Genomic DNA, 16,908 nt, shown 5'->3' with positions numbered 1-16,908 from the left:
AGGTACCATTTTTTTCGGGAGACCTGGGGGCATGCTGGGTGGGTGGAAATTTGTTGATCCATGCAGATTCCAGAACTTTCCACCACAGAAATGTGAGGAAAAAGTGTTTTTTTTGTCAAATTTTTAGTTTTGCAAGGGATTCTGGGTAACAAAACCTGGGGGTTAGCAGACGAGTCACCCCATCCTGAATTGCCCTGGGTGTCTAGTTTTCAAAAATGTATAGGTTTGCTAGGTTTCCCTAGCTGCTGGCAGAGCTACGGCGTAAAAACAAAAGGTAGTCTTTTTGTCCGAAACGTTCTAAATTTCTCTGGGAAATTGAGGTGCGACCATGCTGCGTTTTGCGCTGTTTCATGTCGCAGCCACTATGCCTACCCACGCAAGTGAGGTACCATTGTTTTCGAGAGACCTGGGGGCACGCTGGGTGGGTGGAAATTTGTTGATCCACGCAGATTCCAGAACTTTCCAGCACAGAAATGTGAGGAAAATAGTTTTTTTTGTCAAATTTTTAGGTTTGCAAGGGATTCTGGGTAACAAAACCTGAGGGTAGGCAGACGAGTCACCCCATCCTGAATTGCCCTGGGTGTCTAGTTTTCAAAAATGTATAGGTTTGCTAGGTTTCCCTAGGTGCTGGCAGAGCTACGGCGCACAAACAAAAGGTAGTCTTTTTGTCCGAAACGTGCTAAATTTCACTGGGAAATTGAGGTGCGACCATGCTGCATTTTGCACTGTTTCATGTCGCAGCCACTATGCCTACCCATGCAAGTGAGGTACCATTTTTTTCGGGAGACCTGGGGGCACGCTGGGTGGGTAGAAATTTGTTGATCCACCAGATTCCAGAACTTTCCACCACAGAAATGTGAGGAAAATGTGTTTTTTTGTCATTTTTTATGTTTGCAAGGGATTCTGGGTAACAAAACCTGGGGGTAGGCAGACGAGTCACCCCATCCTGAATTGCCCTGGGTGTCTAGTTTTCAAAACTGTATAGGTTTGCTAGGTTTCCCTAGGTGCTGGCAGAGCTACGGCGCAAAAACAAAAGGTAGTCTTTTTGTCCGAAACGTGCTAAATTTCACTGGGAAATTGAGGTGCGACCATGCTGCGTTTTGCGCTGTTTCATGTCGCAGCCACTATGCCTACCCACGCAAGTGAGGTACCATTTTTATCGGGAGACCTGGGGGCACGCTGGGTGGGTGGAAATTTGTTGATCCACGCAGATTCCAGAACTTTCCACCACAGAAATGTGAGGAAAATGTGTTTTTTGTTTCAAATTTTTAGGTTTGCAAGGGATTCTGGGTAACAAAACCTGGGGGTAGGCAGACGAGTCACCCCATCCTGAATTGCCCTGGGTGTCTAGTTTTCAAAAATGTATAGGTTTGCTAGGTTTCCCTAGGTGCTGGCAGAGCTAAGGCGCAAAAACAAAAGGTAGTCTTTTTGTCCGAAACGTGCTAAATTTCACTGGGAAATTGAGGTGCGACCATACTGCATTTTGCACTGTTTCATGTCGCAGCCACTATGCCTACCCACGCAAGTGAGGTACCATTTTTTTCGGGAGACCTGGGGACACGCTGGGTGGGTGGAAATTTGTTGATCCACCAGATTCCAGAACTTTCCACCACAGAAATGTGAGGAAAATGTGTTTTTTTGTCATTTTTTATGTTTGCAAGGGATTCTGGGTAACAAAACCTGGGGGTAGGCAGACGAGTCACCCCATCCTGAATTGCCCTGGGTGTCTAGTTTTCAAAACTGTATAGGTTTGCTAGGTTTCCCTAGGTGCTGGTAGAGCTACGGCGCAAAAACAAAAGGTAGTCTTTTTGTCCGAAACGTGCTAAATTTCACTGGGAAATTGAGGTGCGACCATGCTGCATTTTGCGCTGTTTCATGTCGCAGCCACTATGCCTACCCACGCAAGTGAGGTACCATTTTTTTTGGGAGACCTGGGGGCACGCTGGGTGGGTGGAAATTTGTTGATCCACGCAGATTCCAGAACTTTCCACCACAGAAATGTGAGGAAAATGTGTTTTTTTTGGTCAAATTTTTAGGTTTGCAAGGGATTCTGGGTAACAAAACCTGGGGGTAGGCAGACGAGTCACCCCATCCTGAATTGCCCTGGGTGTCTAGTTTTCAAAAATGTATAGGTTTGCTATGTTTCCCTAGGTGCTGGCAGAGCTACGGCGCAAAAACAAAAGGTAGTATTTTTGTCCGAAACGTGCTAAATTTCACTGGGAAATTGAGGTGCGACCATGCTGCGTTTTGCGCTGTTTCATGTTGCAGCCACTATGCCTACCCACGCAAGTGAGGTACCATTTTTATCGGGAGACCTGGGGGCACGCTGGGTGGGTGGAAATTTGTTGATCCACGCAGATTCCAGAACTTTCCACCACAGAAATGTGAGGAAAATGTGTTTTTTTGTCAAATTTTTAGGTTTGCAAGGGATTCTGGGTAACAAACCCTGGGGGTAGGCAGACGACTCACCCATCCTGAATTGCCCTGGGTGTCTAGTTTTCAAAAATGTATAGGATTGCTAGGTTTCCCTAGGTGCTGGCAGAGCTACGGCGCAAAAAAAAAGGTAGTCTTTTTGTCCAAAACGTGCTAAATTTCACTGGGAAATGGAGGTGCGACCATGCTGCGTTTTGCGCTGTTTCATGTCACAGCCACTATGCCTACCCACGCAAGTGAGGTACCATTTTTTTCGGGAGACCTGGGGGCACGCTGGGTGGGTGGAAATTTGTTGATCCACGCAGATTCCAGAACTTTCCACCACAGAAATGTGAGGAAAATGTGTTTTTTTTGTTAAATTGTTAGGTTTGCAAGGGATTCTGGGTAACAAAACCTGGGGGTAGGCAGACAAGTCACCCCATCCTGAATTGCCCTGGGTGTCTAGTTTTCAAAAATGTATAGGTTTGCTAGGTTTCCCTAGGTGCTGGCAGAGCTACGGCGCAAAAACAAAAGGTAGTCTTTTTGTCCGAAACGTGCTAAATTTCACTGGGAAATTGAGGTGCAACCATGCTGCATTTTGCACTGTTTCATGTCGCAGCCACTATGCCTACCCACGCAAGTGAGGTACCATTTTTTTCGGGAGACCTGGGGGCACGCTGGGTGGGTGGAAATTTGTTGATCCACCAGATTCCAGAACTTTCCACCACAGAAATGTGAGGAAAATGTGTTTTTGTCATTTTTTATGTTTGCAAGGGATTCTGAGTAACAAAACCTGGGGGTAGGCAGACGAGTCACCCCATCCTGAATTGCCCTGGGTGTCTAGTTTTCAAAAATGTATAGGATTGCTAGGTTTTCCTAGGTGCTGGCAGAGCTACGGCGCAAAAACAAAAGGTAGTCTTTTTGTCCAAAACGTGCTAAATTTCACTGGGAAATGGAGGTGCGACCATGCTGCGTTTTGCGCTGTTTCATGTCGCAGCCACTATACCTACCCACGCAAGTGAGGTACCATTTTTTTCGGGAGACCTGGGGGCACGCTGGGTGGGTGGAAATTTGTTGATCCACGCAGATTCCAGAACTTTCCACCACAGAAATGTGAGGAAAATGTGTTTTTTTGTCAAATTTTTAGGTTTGCAAGGGATTCTGGGTAACAAAACCTGGGGGTAGGCAGACGAGTCACCCCATCCTGAATTGCCCTGGGTGTCTAGTTTTCAAAAATGTATAGGTTTGCTAGGTTTCCCTAGGTGCTGGCAGAGCTACGGCGCAAAAACAAAAGGTAGTCTTTTTGTCCGAAACGTGCTAAATTTCACTGGGAAATTGAGGTGCGACCATACTGCATTTTGCACTGTTTCATGTCGCAGCCACTATGCCTACCCACGCAAGTGAGGTACCATTTTTTTCGGGAGACCTGGGGGCACGCTGGGTGGGTGGAAATTTGTTGATCCACCAGATTCTAGAACTTTCCACCACAGAAATGTGAGGAAAATGTGTTTTTTTGTCATTTTTTATGTTTGCAAGGGATTCTGGGTAACAAAACCTGGGGGTAGGCAGACGAGTCACCCCATCCTGAATTGCCCTGGGTGTCTAGTTTTCAAAACTGTATAGGTTTGCTAGGTTTCCCTAGGTGCTGGCAGAGCTACGGCGCAAAAACAAAAGGTAGTCTTTTTGTCCGAAACGTGCTAAATTTCACTGGGAAATTGAGGTGCGACCATGCTGCATTTTGCGCTGTTTCATGTCGCAGCCACTATGCCTACCCACGCAAGTGAGGTACCATTTTTTTTGGGAGACCTGGGGGCACGCTGGGTGGGTGGACATTTGTTGATCCACGCAGATTCCAGAACTTTCCACCACAGAAATGTGAGGAAAATGTGTTTTTTTTTTCAAATTTTTAGGTTTGCAAGGGATTCTGGGTAACAAAACCTGGGGGTTAGCAGACGAGTCACCCCATCCTGAATTGCCCTGGGTGTCTAGTTTTAAAAAATGTATAGGTTTGCTAGGTTTCCCTAGGTGCTGGCAGAGCTACGGCGCAAAAACAAAAGGTAGTCTTTTTGTCCGAAACGTTCTAAATTTCTCTGGGAAATTGAGGTGCGACCATGCTGCGTTTTGCGCTGTTTCATGTCGCAGCCACTATGCCTACCCACGCAAGTGAGGTACCATTTTTTTTGAGAGACCTGGGGGCACGCTGGGTGGGTGGAAATTTGTTGATCCACGCAGATTCCAGAACTTTCCACCACAGAAATGTGAGGAAAATTTGTTTTTTTGTCAAATTTTTAGGTTTGCAAGGGATTCTGGGTAACAAAACCTGGGGGTAGGCAGACGAGTCACCCCATCCTGAATTGCCCTGGGTGTCTAGTTTTCAAAAATGTATAGGTTTGCTAGGTTTCCCTAGGTGCTGGCAGAGCTACGGCGCAAAAACAAAAGGTAGTCTTTTTGTCCGAAACGTGCTAAATTTCACTGGGAAATTGAGGTGCGACCATACTGCATTTTGTACTGTTTCATGTCGCAGCCACTATGCCTACCCACGCAAGTGAGGTACCATTTTTTTCGGGAGACCTGGGGGCACGCTGGGTGGGTAGAAATTTGTTGATCCACCAGATTCCAGAAATTTCCACCACAGAAATGTGAGGAAAATGTGTTTTTTTGTCATTTTTTATGTTTGCAAGGGATTCTGGGTAACAAAACCTGGGGGTAGGCAGACGAGTCACCCCATCCTAAATTGCCCTGGGTGTCTAGTTTTCAAAACTGTATAGGTTTGCTAGGTTTCCCTAGGTGCTGGCAGAGCTACGGCGCAAAAACAAAAGGTAGTCTTTTTGTCCGAAACGTGCTAAATTTCACTGGGAAATTGAGGTGCGACCATGCTGCATTTTGCGCTGTTTCATGTCGCAGCCACTATGCCTACCCACGCAAGTGAGGTACCATTTTTTTTGGGAGACCTGGGGGCACGCTGGGTGGGTGGAAATTTGTTGATCCACGCAGATTCCAGAACTTTCCACCACAGAAATGTGAGGAAAATGTGTTTTTTTGTCAAATTGTTAGGTTTGCAAGGGATTCTGGGTAACAAAACCTGGGGGTAGGCAGACGAGTCACCCCATCCTGAATTGCCCTGGGTGTCTAGTTTTCAAAAATTTATAGGTTTGCTAGGTTTCCCTAGGTGCTGGCAGAGCTACGGCGCAAAAACAAAAGGTAGTCTTTTTGTCCGAAACGTGCTAAATTTCACTGGGAAATTGAGGTGCGACCATGCTGCGTTTTGCGCTGTTTCATGTCGCAGCCACTATACCTACCCACGCAAGTGAGGTACCATTTTTTTATGGAGACCTGGGGGCACGCTGGTTGGGTGGAAATTTGTTGATCCACGCAGATTCCAGAACTTTCCACCACAGAAATGTGAGGAAAATGTGTTTTTTTGGTCAAATTTGTAGGTTTGCAAGGGATTCTGGGTAACAAAACCTGGGGTAGGCACACGAGTCACCCCATCCTGAATTTCCCTGGGTGTCTAGTTTTCAAAAATGTATAGGTTTGCTAGGTTTCCCTAGGTGCTGGCTGAGCTACGGCTCAAAAACAAAAGGTAGTCTCTTTGTCCAAAGAGCTTAAGATTTCACTGGGAAATTGAGGTGCGACCACGTTGCATTTTGTGCCGTTTCCTGTCGTAGGCACAAGGCCGACCCACACAAGTGAGGTACCATTTTTTTCGGGAGACCTGGGGGCACGCTGGGTGGGTGGAAATTGGTAGTTCCACGCAGATTCCAGAACTTTCCACCACAGAAATGTGAGGAAAATGTGTTTTTTTTCTCAAAATCTTAGCTTTGCAAGGGATTCTGGGTAACAAAACCTGGTGGTAGGCAGTCGAGTCATCCCATTCTGAATTCCCCTGGGTGTCTACTTTTCAAAAATGTATAGGTTTGCTAGGTTTCCCTAGGTGCCGGCAGAGCTAGGGTGCAAAAACTACAGGTAGGCACTTTGCCAAAAAAGGGTCAATTTGTAACTGCAAAATTTAGCTGTGACCACGTTGCATTTTGCGCCGTTTCCTGTCGCAGGCACAAGGCCGACCCACACAAGTGAGGTACCGTTTTTATCGGGACACTTGGGGTAATTCAGATTTGTAAATCAACTGTTATTACCAATTGAGCTGTCATGCATTTCTCCCTTTGAATGAAAGACATTGTGTAAAAAAAATCTTTATGAAAAATGACCAATAATTCTCATGCTAGTATGAGTATTCCCAACTTTGAAAATGTGCAATTACATACTGTTTCTGAACTCTATAATTTGTACCCAATTCATAAATACATAGGTGTCTTTCATACAGATTATTCCATGTATACATTTTCCAAGACAAAGTGCACTATACCCAGTAAATGAAAAAATACCATTGCAAGTTGCTGCTCAGTTTTTGGATCTGGGTTCGTCGGGTTCTTGGTGAAACTACAAGTCCTATATATCCCCACAACCAGGAAGGTCTAACGGATGTAACGGTATATTGCTTTCCAAGAGCTGTCAAAATTAGAAAAATTTATAGGTGAAAACGTTGAGACAAAAGGCTGTTTTTTTCAACAAATTTTCAAATATTCCAATATCTAACTGTTAGTTTCTATAACGAAACCTTCATGGATTTAGACACATGACCCCTTTCTGAATTCAGAAGTTTATCTACTATTCGAAAATGTAAAGCTTTCCAGGATCCATTATTGCTTTCAAACTCATTTCTACCATTAACTGGAAGGAGGTAGAAAGCTCAAAAATAGCAAAAATAGGCTATGTCCCAGAAAAATGCCAAAACTGAGTGAAAAATTTCGGTTCTCTGACAAAAGACTGTCATTCTCTAAAAGCTGAGAAAATGGAGATTTCAGCCCCACAAACCCTTTTTTGATACCATGTTCAGGGAAAAACCCAGAGGCTTTCATTTGCAGCCCGTTTTTCCCATATTTCTGAAAAAAACAAAAAAATCACTATATTTTGGTTAATTTCTGGGACCCCTCCAAGGGAATCCACAAACCCTGGGTGCCTTTAGAATCCACATGATGTTGGAAGAAAAGGATGCAAATTTGGCGTGGATACCTTATGTGGTCAAAAAGTTACAAGGGCCTAAGCGCGCACTACTCCAAAACGCCCAAAAAAGCCTCAGCACAGGAGGGGAAAAGGCCTAGCAGCGAAGGGGTTAAGAAGCACGGTTACTCCCTGATACACCCGTGGGCGATTGTCTGTAAGTGAGGAGACCTAAACAACCTCTCTATCTTATTATTGATCCTCCTTACCGAGTGATTCAGTGCCTTCACTGACTCCCCCACTCTCAATTGAAATCTGGGTACCATCTAGCTTTTCCTAGTGTAACTGCCATACGCTCTCTTAGTGATAACTGACTAAAGTCGAATTCACGCTGCTTGTGACCAGTGACACGCCCCCTTTCAAGCATTTTGTAAATCTTTTCTGCTATTATTAGAAATTTCACAAAATTGCAGTTCAGTCTCGTGTCCTTCGGCTCAATATAAACTCAAATTGCGGGTCTGCATGACTGAATGACTCATTTCCCTGAATAGCAGGCGCAGGCGGGACATCCGTCTAGTCAGCAGCTTTATGCAGATACAGATAAGGTGGATTAAGTCCTTTCTCAGTTTCCCACAGAGCCTGCAGACCGCATTGTCGTGTGGCCTTAGCCAAGGAGGGTGTGATCAAGTGGAGGGAGGTTCCTGCCTGATTCCAGGCATGGTTGTGTTGTTAGTTTTAATACATATGCCTTCAAGTTCAAGCATGACACCGCTCTGAGAAGATGCTTTGTCTTCAAGTAGGAGTCAGGATGCCATCAACTTTGTACACTGGAGCTCCCAGGGTGTTTCGAGGTTTAAATTTGTAACACTTAATGGGTGATATGTTCGCGCTTTACAAATAGAAATTATTACTTATCTGCACCAGTGATTCATTTTTAGGAAGGAAAAAGACGCATTCATATGTTTTAGTTACTATGAGGTCCAGGACTTTAGCGTCCATCCCACAGAGAGCCTCATTACCGTATGCCAGCGTTGGTTCCAATTTGGCAGACATAACTTTTATTATTGGGAGAAGTGTGAGTTCCTTCAGTGCTCTGTACAGTTTTTGGAAGGCCACCATGAAGGCCAGGCCTTTGGTCCTCAGCTGATGCATATGTGATGTAAACAAACCTTTGCTATCAGACAGAACACCTAGGTATTTACATTGTTCTCAGTGTTTCAACTTGAGTGCCTCCCAAGTTCCACCTCGGTGTGTTTCCTGTTGCCCACTTCCATTGCCTTGTTCTTGGCCAGGTTTATTTCTAGTCTGTTGTCGTTCATGGGTGTTTAATGCTAGAGCGTCTTTCAGTCTTTGGGGGCTGATTTTGGTTGTTTTTATTAAATTCAAACCGTCGGCAGGAAGAAGGCTAGATAAGTGGAATGGGCTCAGTTTCGGGGCTTGCACATTGATCATGTTCAGTTGCGACTTCAGGTCCGCTAAGTAAGGATAATGAGTTTGGTGCCAGCAAAAAAAAAAGAAAAGCACACGAAGAGGCAGCTAGTATTCAATATGAAATCTTTTGTTCAAGTCAGACTGCAATAAAATGACATGAGGCTTTCTGCAGAACACAATGTACCTAAGAAGCAGGTGCCACCTCTGACCTCCCTCTGATACCTTCATATATCTGTCAGGAATTAGAACTAGAGACCAGACAGCTGTATTAAATATCACTAACAAACATGAAATAAGTGATGCGGTGTGAAAAAGAGCAACCGACCCAGATAATAGATAGTGGCAACTTCAATACTGGCTTTCTGAGCAGTGCAAACATCAATCCAAGCTGTAATCCAAGATTCATTCAGGAAGCAAGCCAGAGATTTACAAATGAAATGGGCAAAAAGAGGGTAATGAGCAATTGCCCTCACTAATGCAATGGAAAATAATGATTTAATACTAACAGCACAGACATATTACCATTATCTATAATAATGGTAATCTTGTTATTCCTAGTTTAGTCATCACAGATCACCAATGTAATCCTAAAGGTCACCTTCTGTCCTCTTTGAACAGCTAATGCAGTGCATCTGGAACATCCTGCCGCTCATTTTTAAAAAGAATGAATGTATGAATAAAAACGTTTCACACGCACACAACAGGCACTGACTGGAGAGAGTGGTGCATGCTTCACACACAAGCACATACACACACACGGAAAGGATTCAATCCAGCATTACAAGGAAGGGCTTGGTTATTCAGCCTATTTAAACAAGCATTGGCATAGCCAATAGGTCTCGCCTTTGGGACCTTATAAGTGTTTAGCTATGCAACAGTTAATGTTATTGCTGTAAGGATATGTGCTGCATAACTAAATACTTATAAGGGCCCAAAGGCGAGACCTATTGGCTATGCCAAAGCTTGTTCTTTTTGTCTTTCGACATGCACACAAAGCTGTGCATAAGGCCTTAAAATGTGCCCTTTGCTTCACCGGAAGCCAGTGTAGCCTGGTTAGTTCTTTTTTCACCGAGGCAAATTTGGGAGTGCCTGACAGCAGCCTGGCTGCTGCTTTTTGAGCTATCTGAAGCCTGTTGATAAGTTGTTTTTGGGCGTACAGATAGATACCATTGCAATAGTTCACTCTTGACATTACAAGTACCGTAACCACTGTCCTGAAATTTCCTTCTGAAAGGTAAGGTTTAATTTTCCTTAAGATTAGTAATATCAGGAAGCAAGCGGATACCACAGTACTTATGTGATAATTAAATGTCAGTCTGCTGTCAAATGTTACCCCCAAATTCCTGGCTTTCAAAGTCGGGGAAGGGCAGTTGCCCAGATCTGCTAGTCACCAATCAGGTGTCCAAACATGAGGATTATTTCCGAAAAAAATGATCTCGGTTTTTTTGGTTGTATTTAATTTTAAACAATTCGATGCCACCCATCCAGCTATATCCTTCATGCAATCATGAAAGCACACTTCAGTTTCTTTTTCCTCGCCGTCTTTAAATTATAACACTATTTGGGTGTCATCCAAGTACGAGGTTAACTGGAAGCCGTAGGATTTTATTAGGCCCGCCAACGATATTTAAGTATTGAAAAGCGTTGGGCTCAGTGAGGACCCCTGAGGGACCCCACAAGGAAGGCAGAACGGATGTGTTTTGTAATTGTCCATGTCGACAGTCTGTGATCTATAGGAGAGAAAATATTGCAGCAGTTTCCACGCCACACCTTGTACTCCTACCTCCGACAATCGGTTCTTCAAAACCATGTGATGAACCATGTCGAAGGCCGCTGATAGGTCTAACAAAATCAGTACAGCCTTCCCTCCACCATCCAGGTTCCATACTGTGTCAGCTCTGAAACTATATTGTGTTGGATCAAGTAGATGATTGGATGGAAGATAAGAGCTAAGCTGGATATTCATTGCCTTCTCAATGATTTTTACTGGCAGTGGAAGCAGCAAAATTGACATATAACTGCTGGGGTCTGTGGGGTCCATTGTTGGTTTTTTCTGTAGAGGAAGAATAGAAGCCCTCTTCCACTCCTTTGGGAAGCACCCTGAAGCAAAGATATTATTGATAAAAGGGTGTAAGACGGATCCTATAATTTCTGAAGTGGTTTTCAGGATCGAGACTGGACAAGGATCTGTGGGGGAACCTGAGCGTATGGAATTCAGGAGTTTGATGGTTTCTGTTCTTTCTAATGGGAGGAACTGATCAAAGACAGGCCCAATGTTGGGGTTCTGTCTGAACCATTTCCTGGCAGAATGTTCCTTCTCCCCTCAGGACTGGAGAGAATGTGCAAACAATACATTCCACCTTATGTTGGATAAAAAGGCCAGTTTATTACACAATTCTGGGCTACTTGCAATCTTAGAAGTATTAGGTAAGGCAAGTTTTTTAATCATTTCAAATAATTCTTTGGCATTGGATTTCGCTTAGAGAATTTCATGGGAATAGAAATTCTTTTTGGTTTCCAGCAACAGTTCTTTGTAACATTTGAGGCTGTGCTTATAGATGACTTTATCTGTATTTTTATATTCTTTCCTCCAAGCCCGTTCAAATTTTTTACAGACCAGTTTCTGAGATTTAAGTTTGTCTGAGTACCGAGGGGCCGAGGGTTTAGCCTGCTTGGGGGTCCACTTTTTTATGGGGACCAATTTTTTACAGGCTTTATCTAGCCAGTCTGTATAGGTCATCACAGCTTTGTCTACCTCCAGCGGGAGCTAGAGAATGATTCTCTTTAATTCATCTTCTAACTGATCACCCTCTAAGTCCTTCCATATTCTTTTCCCACCATCTTTATGGGCAAATATTTGGATTTAGGGGCTTTTGATTCCTGCAGCTCAAACATAACAGTCCTGTGATCTGACCAGGCCAAGGGTTGTACCTCAGACCAAGAAAGATCGGGATTGTTAGAATAAATCCCATCCAAAGTATGCCCTTTAAGATGCGTCTGACCTTCCACCAGCTGCTTCAGTTTCCCAGTCTCCATTATTCTATCTAAGTTAATGGTATCCGGGTCCATGGTATTCTCGAGGAAAAAATTAAAATCGCCTAGTACCGTAAATGATTCTGAGCACATTCCGTCTTCGAGTAGGGTACCTATTGTCTCCAGGAACTCAGCTCTGGGACTTGGTGGGCAATAGAGTAATAGCGCTTTGAAATTTTGATGATGCTCCATATTGAAATTGAAGGAAAGAGCCTCTCAAGAAGTATTGGAAGCTGGGTGAAAAATGGGAATCATAGAGTCATTATATATGACTGCTAGGCCCTCACCCCTCCTCAAAGGTCTATTCAAAGTATAACATGGGAAACCTGGGGGGTTGCTTTTACCAACTCAGGGCCAGAGGCTTGATCAGCCCAGGATTCTGTGATAAAGGCAATTTCAATATTATATTCTTCTAGGTTTAAATACACATTCTGTGGCATGTTTGATCAGGGACCTGGCATTTATGAGAACACACTTAATTGTGGGTTGCTTGTCTTTAAAAGTTGCTTGCTTGTCTTTAAAAGTTGCTTCATCTGGATTATTGTGATGCCCGCTGGCAAACTGATCCTGAGTATTAAGTATCTGGGAGCCACAGTGTTTACATGCCCCTAGAGGGAGTTTCTGTATCAACTCACAGACATACCGTGGGCATCTTGAGGAACCTCCTCCAGGTCTTAGCTCCAGGAGCTCATGTTTCATATATCTCAAGGAAACTGGGGCCTCACGACCAGGGGGACTGGCCCTGAACCTGGTCCGAGCTCGGACGGGCGCAGACGGGCTTGCCTTAGGAGCACCTTTGGCGCACCCACTACGCGCGTCCACATGCCTCTTAAATAGACAGCGTGCGACAACTGGACCGCTGACCCAGCAATCCCCAATATGGCCGCCCACTCGAGTAAGAAACTGTGCAAAAACGCAAGTGACCCTCAAACAATGTTAGCAGCAAAATAATTTAAAAAATGTCAAGTTAAAACAGGTATAAATTAAAATGGCATAAAAGTTCTAATCAAGCAAGGAATGGTCAGGCATTGAACGCAGCTCCGACACAGCAGGAAGTACAAGCGCATCCGCGTGCCTCTTAAATAGGCAATGTGTGACTACTGTACCGCTAACCCAGTAATCCCCAAGATGGCCACCCACTCGAGTAAGAAACTGTGCAAAAACGTGTGACCCTCAAAGAATGTTAGCAGCAAAATAATTTAAAACATGTCAAGTTAAAACAGGTATCAGTTAAAATGGTATAAAAGTTCTAATCAGGCAAGGACCGGTCGGGCATTGAACGCAGCTCCTACACGGCAGGCAGTATTGAGAGAGAGACTACAAAAACACATGTCAAATTACGTAGTGCAACCCGGAATGAAAGTGACCACGCCGCCTTAACCCTGCAGTCAACTATCATAGCGAAAATACGCCATTTTCTCCACTGCATCAGAATAACTAAGGGGGAAGAACAGTACAGACTCCTTAGAAGAATCAAATGGGGGCCGCTTCCAATTAATACATTTTACTCATGGGAAGAAACGTGGAAAGGCTGGCAGACCAGTCTTAACAACTGGGGCCTCATAGGGGAATGGGGCACACTTGCCGATGACCTAGCTTATTTGCTTCAGCGAAATATTACATATAGAACTACCGCAAATCCTGCACATACATTGGGACATCTCCCAGCTATTATGGAATGCGCCAAACAATTAAACTCCAAACGCAGGGTCTGTCGGGAAACCGGGTCCGAGTATGCCAAAAGGGAATTCAAATTAGTGGCCAAGAACCATTCACAACGGGCCTGGAAGGCAAAACGCGTACTTACCGAGGCTAAATGGCTGAAGATCTTTGAGCTGCTGGCACCAAGCAAGTCCCAAGAATTCTGGCAATATCTAAAGAAGCTAATCCACAGGACCTCCAACAGAGAGAACCCATTCTCCGCAGGCATTTGGGTAGCCCATGTTAAAACCCTCTACACTGAGTATCCGAATGTAACCCTCCAGAGAAAACTACAACACAAGGGGAGCAATCTGGCAATGTCTCAACAAACCTTACTTCATCTCTGTAAAAATTGTAAATTGATACTTGTACAGCGCACTACTCACCCGCAAGGGTCTCAAGGGGCTTGTACGAATACCGCTGTGGAACCCATCCTGGCTTTCCCTGTGAGTTGTCCACTCCTGGGCACCCCCAAGGTGGAGGTCAGGCATCCTTAGCGTTGTGGAGATTAAGCAAGCTATTGCCCAGAGTTGCAGAGTGGGACTCCATGATTGGAATAGGCACCGAGGCGAGAATTATCAGGTCCGTGGAATTTTTGAGCCCAAGACCCGCCGATGCGGGGAATTGAACCCTGGTCCCGGGCTAGTCCTCTGCATCAGGGTCTGCCGCTCTAACCATTGAGCCACACTTCTCTGGTCAATTCTATACCCCGGTAAACAAGTATTTCGTACCATCTTAAAATAGATACGGCACAATGGAGCACCCGGCCCTAATGGCCTTCCTGGTTCCCTCTTTCGGGAGGACATCAGCTTTTGGGCTGACAATTTGGCTCAGCTATACGCCGAGTGCAGGCTTTTAGAGGACATTCCAGACTCCTGGAGGGGGTCGCTGCTGCATCCAATATATAAAAAAGGGCCAAGTGCTGACCCTGGGAACATTTGTATGAATGCCCTAGTGGACATCAAGTGCAAAGCTTACGCAAGTGCCCTTTTGGTGGAACTAGCGGATTGGGTTGGCAGTGAAAGGCTCTTATCCTATTATCAGACCAGGTAGTTCCACCATTGATAACATCATTTCCCTGTCATATATAGCCCATCAAACAGTGGCCCACTGCACCCCACCGCCTTTTGCTTGCTTCATCGACTATACAGCAGCTTTCGATGGGGTAGCCTGCACCATCCTATGGCAGAAATTGGCACGTTGGAACATTAGCCCATCTTTGCTACAAGCCATCAGATCCCTGTACGTGCGATCCTGGGTGAGAGTTAAACTCTCCAGGGAGTCCACCACAGAAAAAATTGCCACGGACCGTGGGTTAAAGCAGGGCTCTGTCCTCGCCCAGATTCCCTTCAACGTATACATCGTAGACAGGGGCAGCACTCTGCATGGAGCCACTTTAGGGACCCCCAGGGCCGGGCACACAAAGATCTAGCTGATGCAATATGCTGACGAGCTGGTACTTCTGGATCACACTAAAATCAGCCTCCAAAAAGCGCTGACAGCCCTTTCAGAGTACATTGCTAAAAACAAGCTGATCGCTAACCCAACCAAGTCCAAGTCCAAGATAGTGATATTTGGCCACCACCCGAGGAAAAAAGTGGCAAAGTGGAGGATGGGTCTGTTAACTTTGAACTGTGTACAATTTTATAATTATCTTGGGGCCTGGTTCTGTGACAGTCCAACAACAATGGCTTATCAAAGAGTGCTGAGGGCGAAATTGCTACCGTCCCTCAACTACGCACAAAAGGAGTTTCCAGGCAAATTTGCACAGGACTTATAAAAAATAAATTGTACAGCTTACAAAAAGTTATTTTGTCTACCAGCCTGCACCAGGAATACTTTAATTCACCCGGAATTTAATCTTAACCGACAAATATTAGAAGAGCTGGCGGCTTAAGCGAAATACTTTTGTCTAGCAACGGCTGCACCAGAGAACTCAATGAAGGCTGTTATAAATTACATCTTCCGACAACCAAGCAATCCCTGGTCTACTGGTCTCACCTCCGCCAAAGAACTCTTGCACTTAGCCACAGAGAATTGGGACTTTAGCATAATTAATTATGCTACCATCAAAACAATAATAAAAAAGCAAGTACGATCACATTCTTGCACGTTGGACATTGAAGCCCTGGCAGCCAGAGGCTTCCATGAGACTCAAAGCTCCCCCCGCACACTACCTGGCCTTAAACAACATCTGACGCAGCCCGTGGGGAGACTAGCCCTACACAGGATTCTTGCCATCAGACTACATCCTCTCCCTTTAAAAGAACTGTATCCAACGGTGAAAGCAAGGCCGGTCATCACGGAGTGTCGTCTCTGCAATTATGAAAGAGAGTCTCTGGCTCATATTCTACTTTGCTGTCCTGCCCTGTGGCTGTGATGTATTCCTATAGGTTCTGTATCGATCCCCCTATTCCTGACCCTGTTCTGGTTAACAAGTTAACTAGCAGCCATCCCATGATGCAGAAACCGTTATCTGATTAAGCCACACTACGGCACAGGAACGTGTTATCTGATTAGGTCATAACGCTTGCCATCTAATTAGACAAGCGATATTCCTCCAGCCCCTGATAAGGCATACGGAGTTCTCAAAACAAATCAAACCTATGACAACCTGGGAAAAACCCTGCGGCCATTGTTTTGATTTCATCGAGAACTTCAGCAAAAGAATGTGCTAACGACCAAGTCGTATGACATCCTTATTGACGTATCTATGTCCATCCTTACGTCAATCTCGGCACCTTACAGGTATAAATATTACCGGTATTGCCTTAAGCAAACACACGCGGTGGTGACGAGATCGGAGCAGCCAGACTCGCCGAAGCCCAGAGCAGAGCAGACCCCGCTGGCGCAGCCCCGCCTTCCTGACGCGCTGAGAACGAGACGCTGCTTTCTCCTGCCGAGAAATCCAGCTCCGGCGCTTCCGGGTAGCCCTCGCAGGCAGCCTGGAATATCGAGACCAGAGACGAGAGATACCATCCCTCATTCATCCTAGATTCCAGGTACAGAACTGAATAACCCCTTGCAGAGAATTCTTGAGTCAGTCACTTGGCAAAACAAACTTAACTTAAACTGCTACTTTCTATTCCCGCCCACGTATTAGGCTTAGGTCAGGTACACCGGGGTAGGCGTAGTTAGAAACACCAGTTGAGTACGATTAGTCAAATGTATATATGTATGTATCTATTTTATCAATTTTAAACCACCTTATGGCTTAGAAACCATATAAATGTTTTTACAGTATTATTTCATACTTCTGCTTTTATTGTATGCACTTTACTTAACCATAAGTATTGCAATAATATCGATCCATTTCTCTTGTACGAGAAA

Source organism: Lissotriton helveticus, chromosome 10 (genome assembly GCF_964261635.1).
Source record: "Lissotriton helveticus chromosome 10, aLisHel1.1, whole genome shotgun sequence".
NCBI classification, from domain to species: Eukaryota; Metazoa; Chordata; class Amphibia; order Caudata; family Salamandridae; genus Lissotriton; species Lissotriton helveticus.
The sequence above is the reverse complement of the archived record's forward strand: the minus strand, read 5'-3'. Positions refer to the sequence as shown.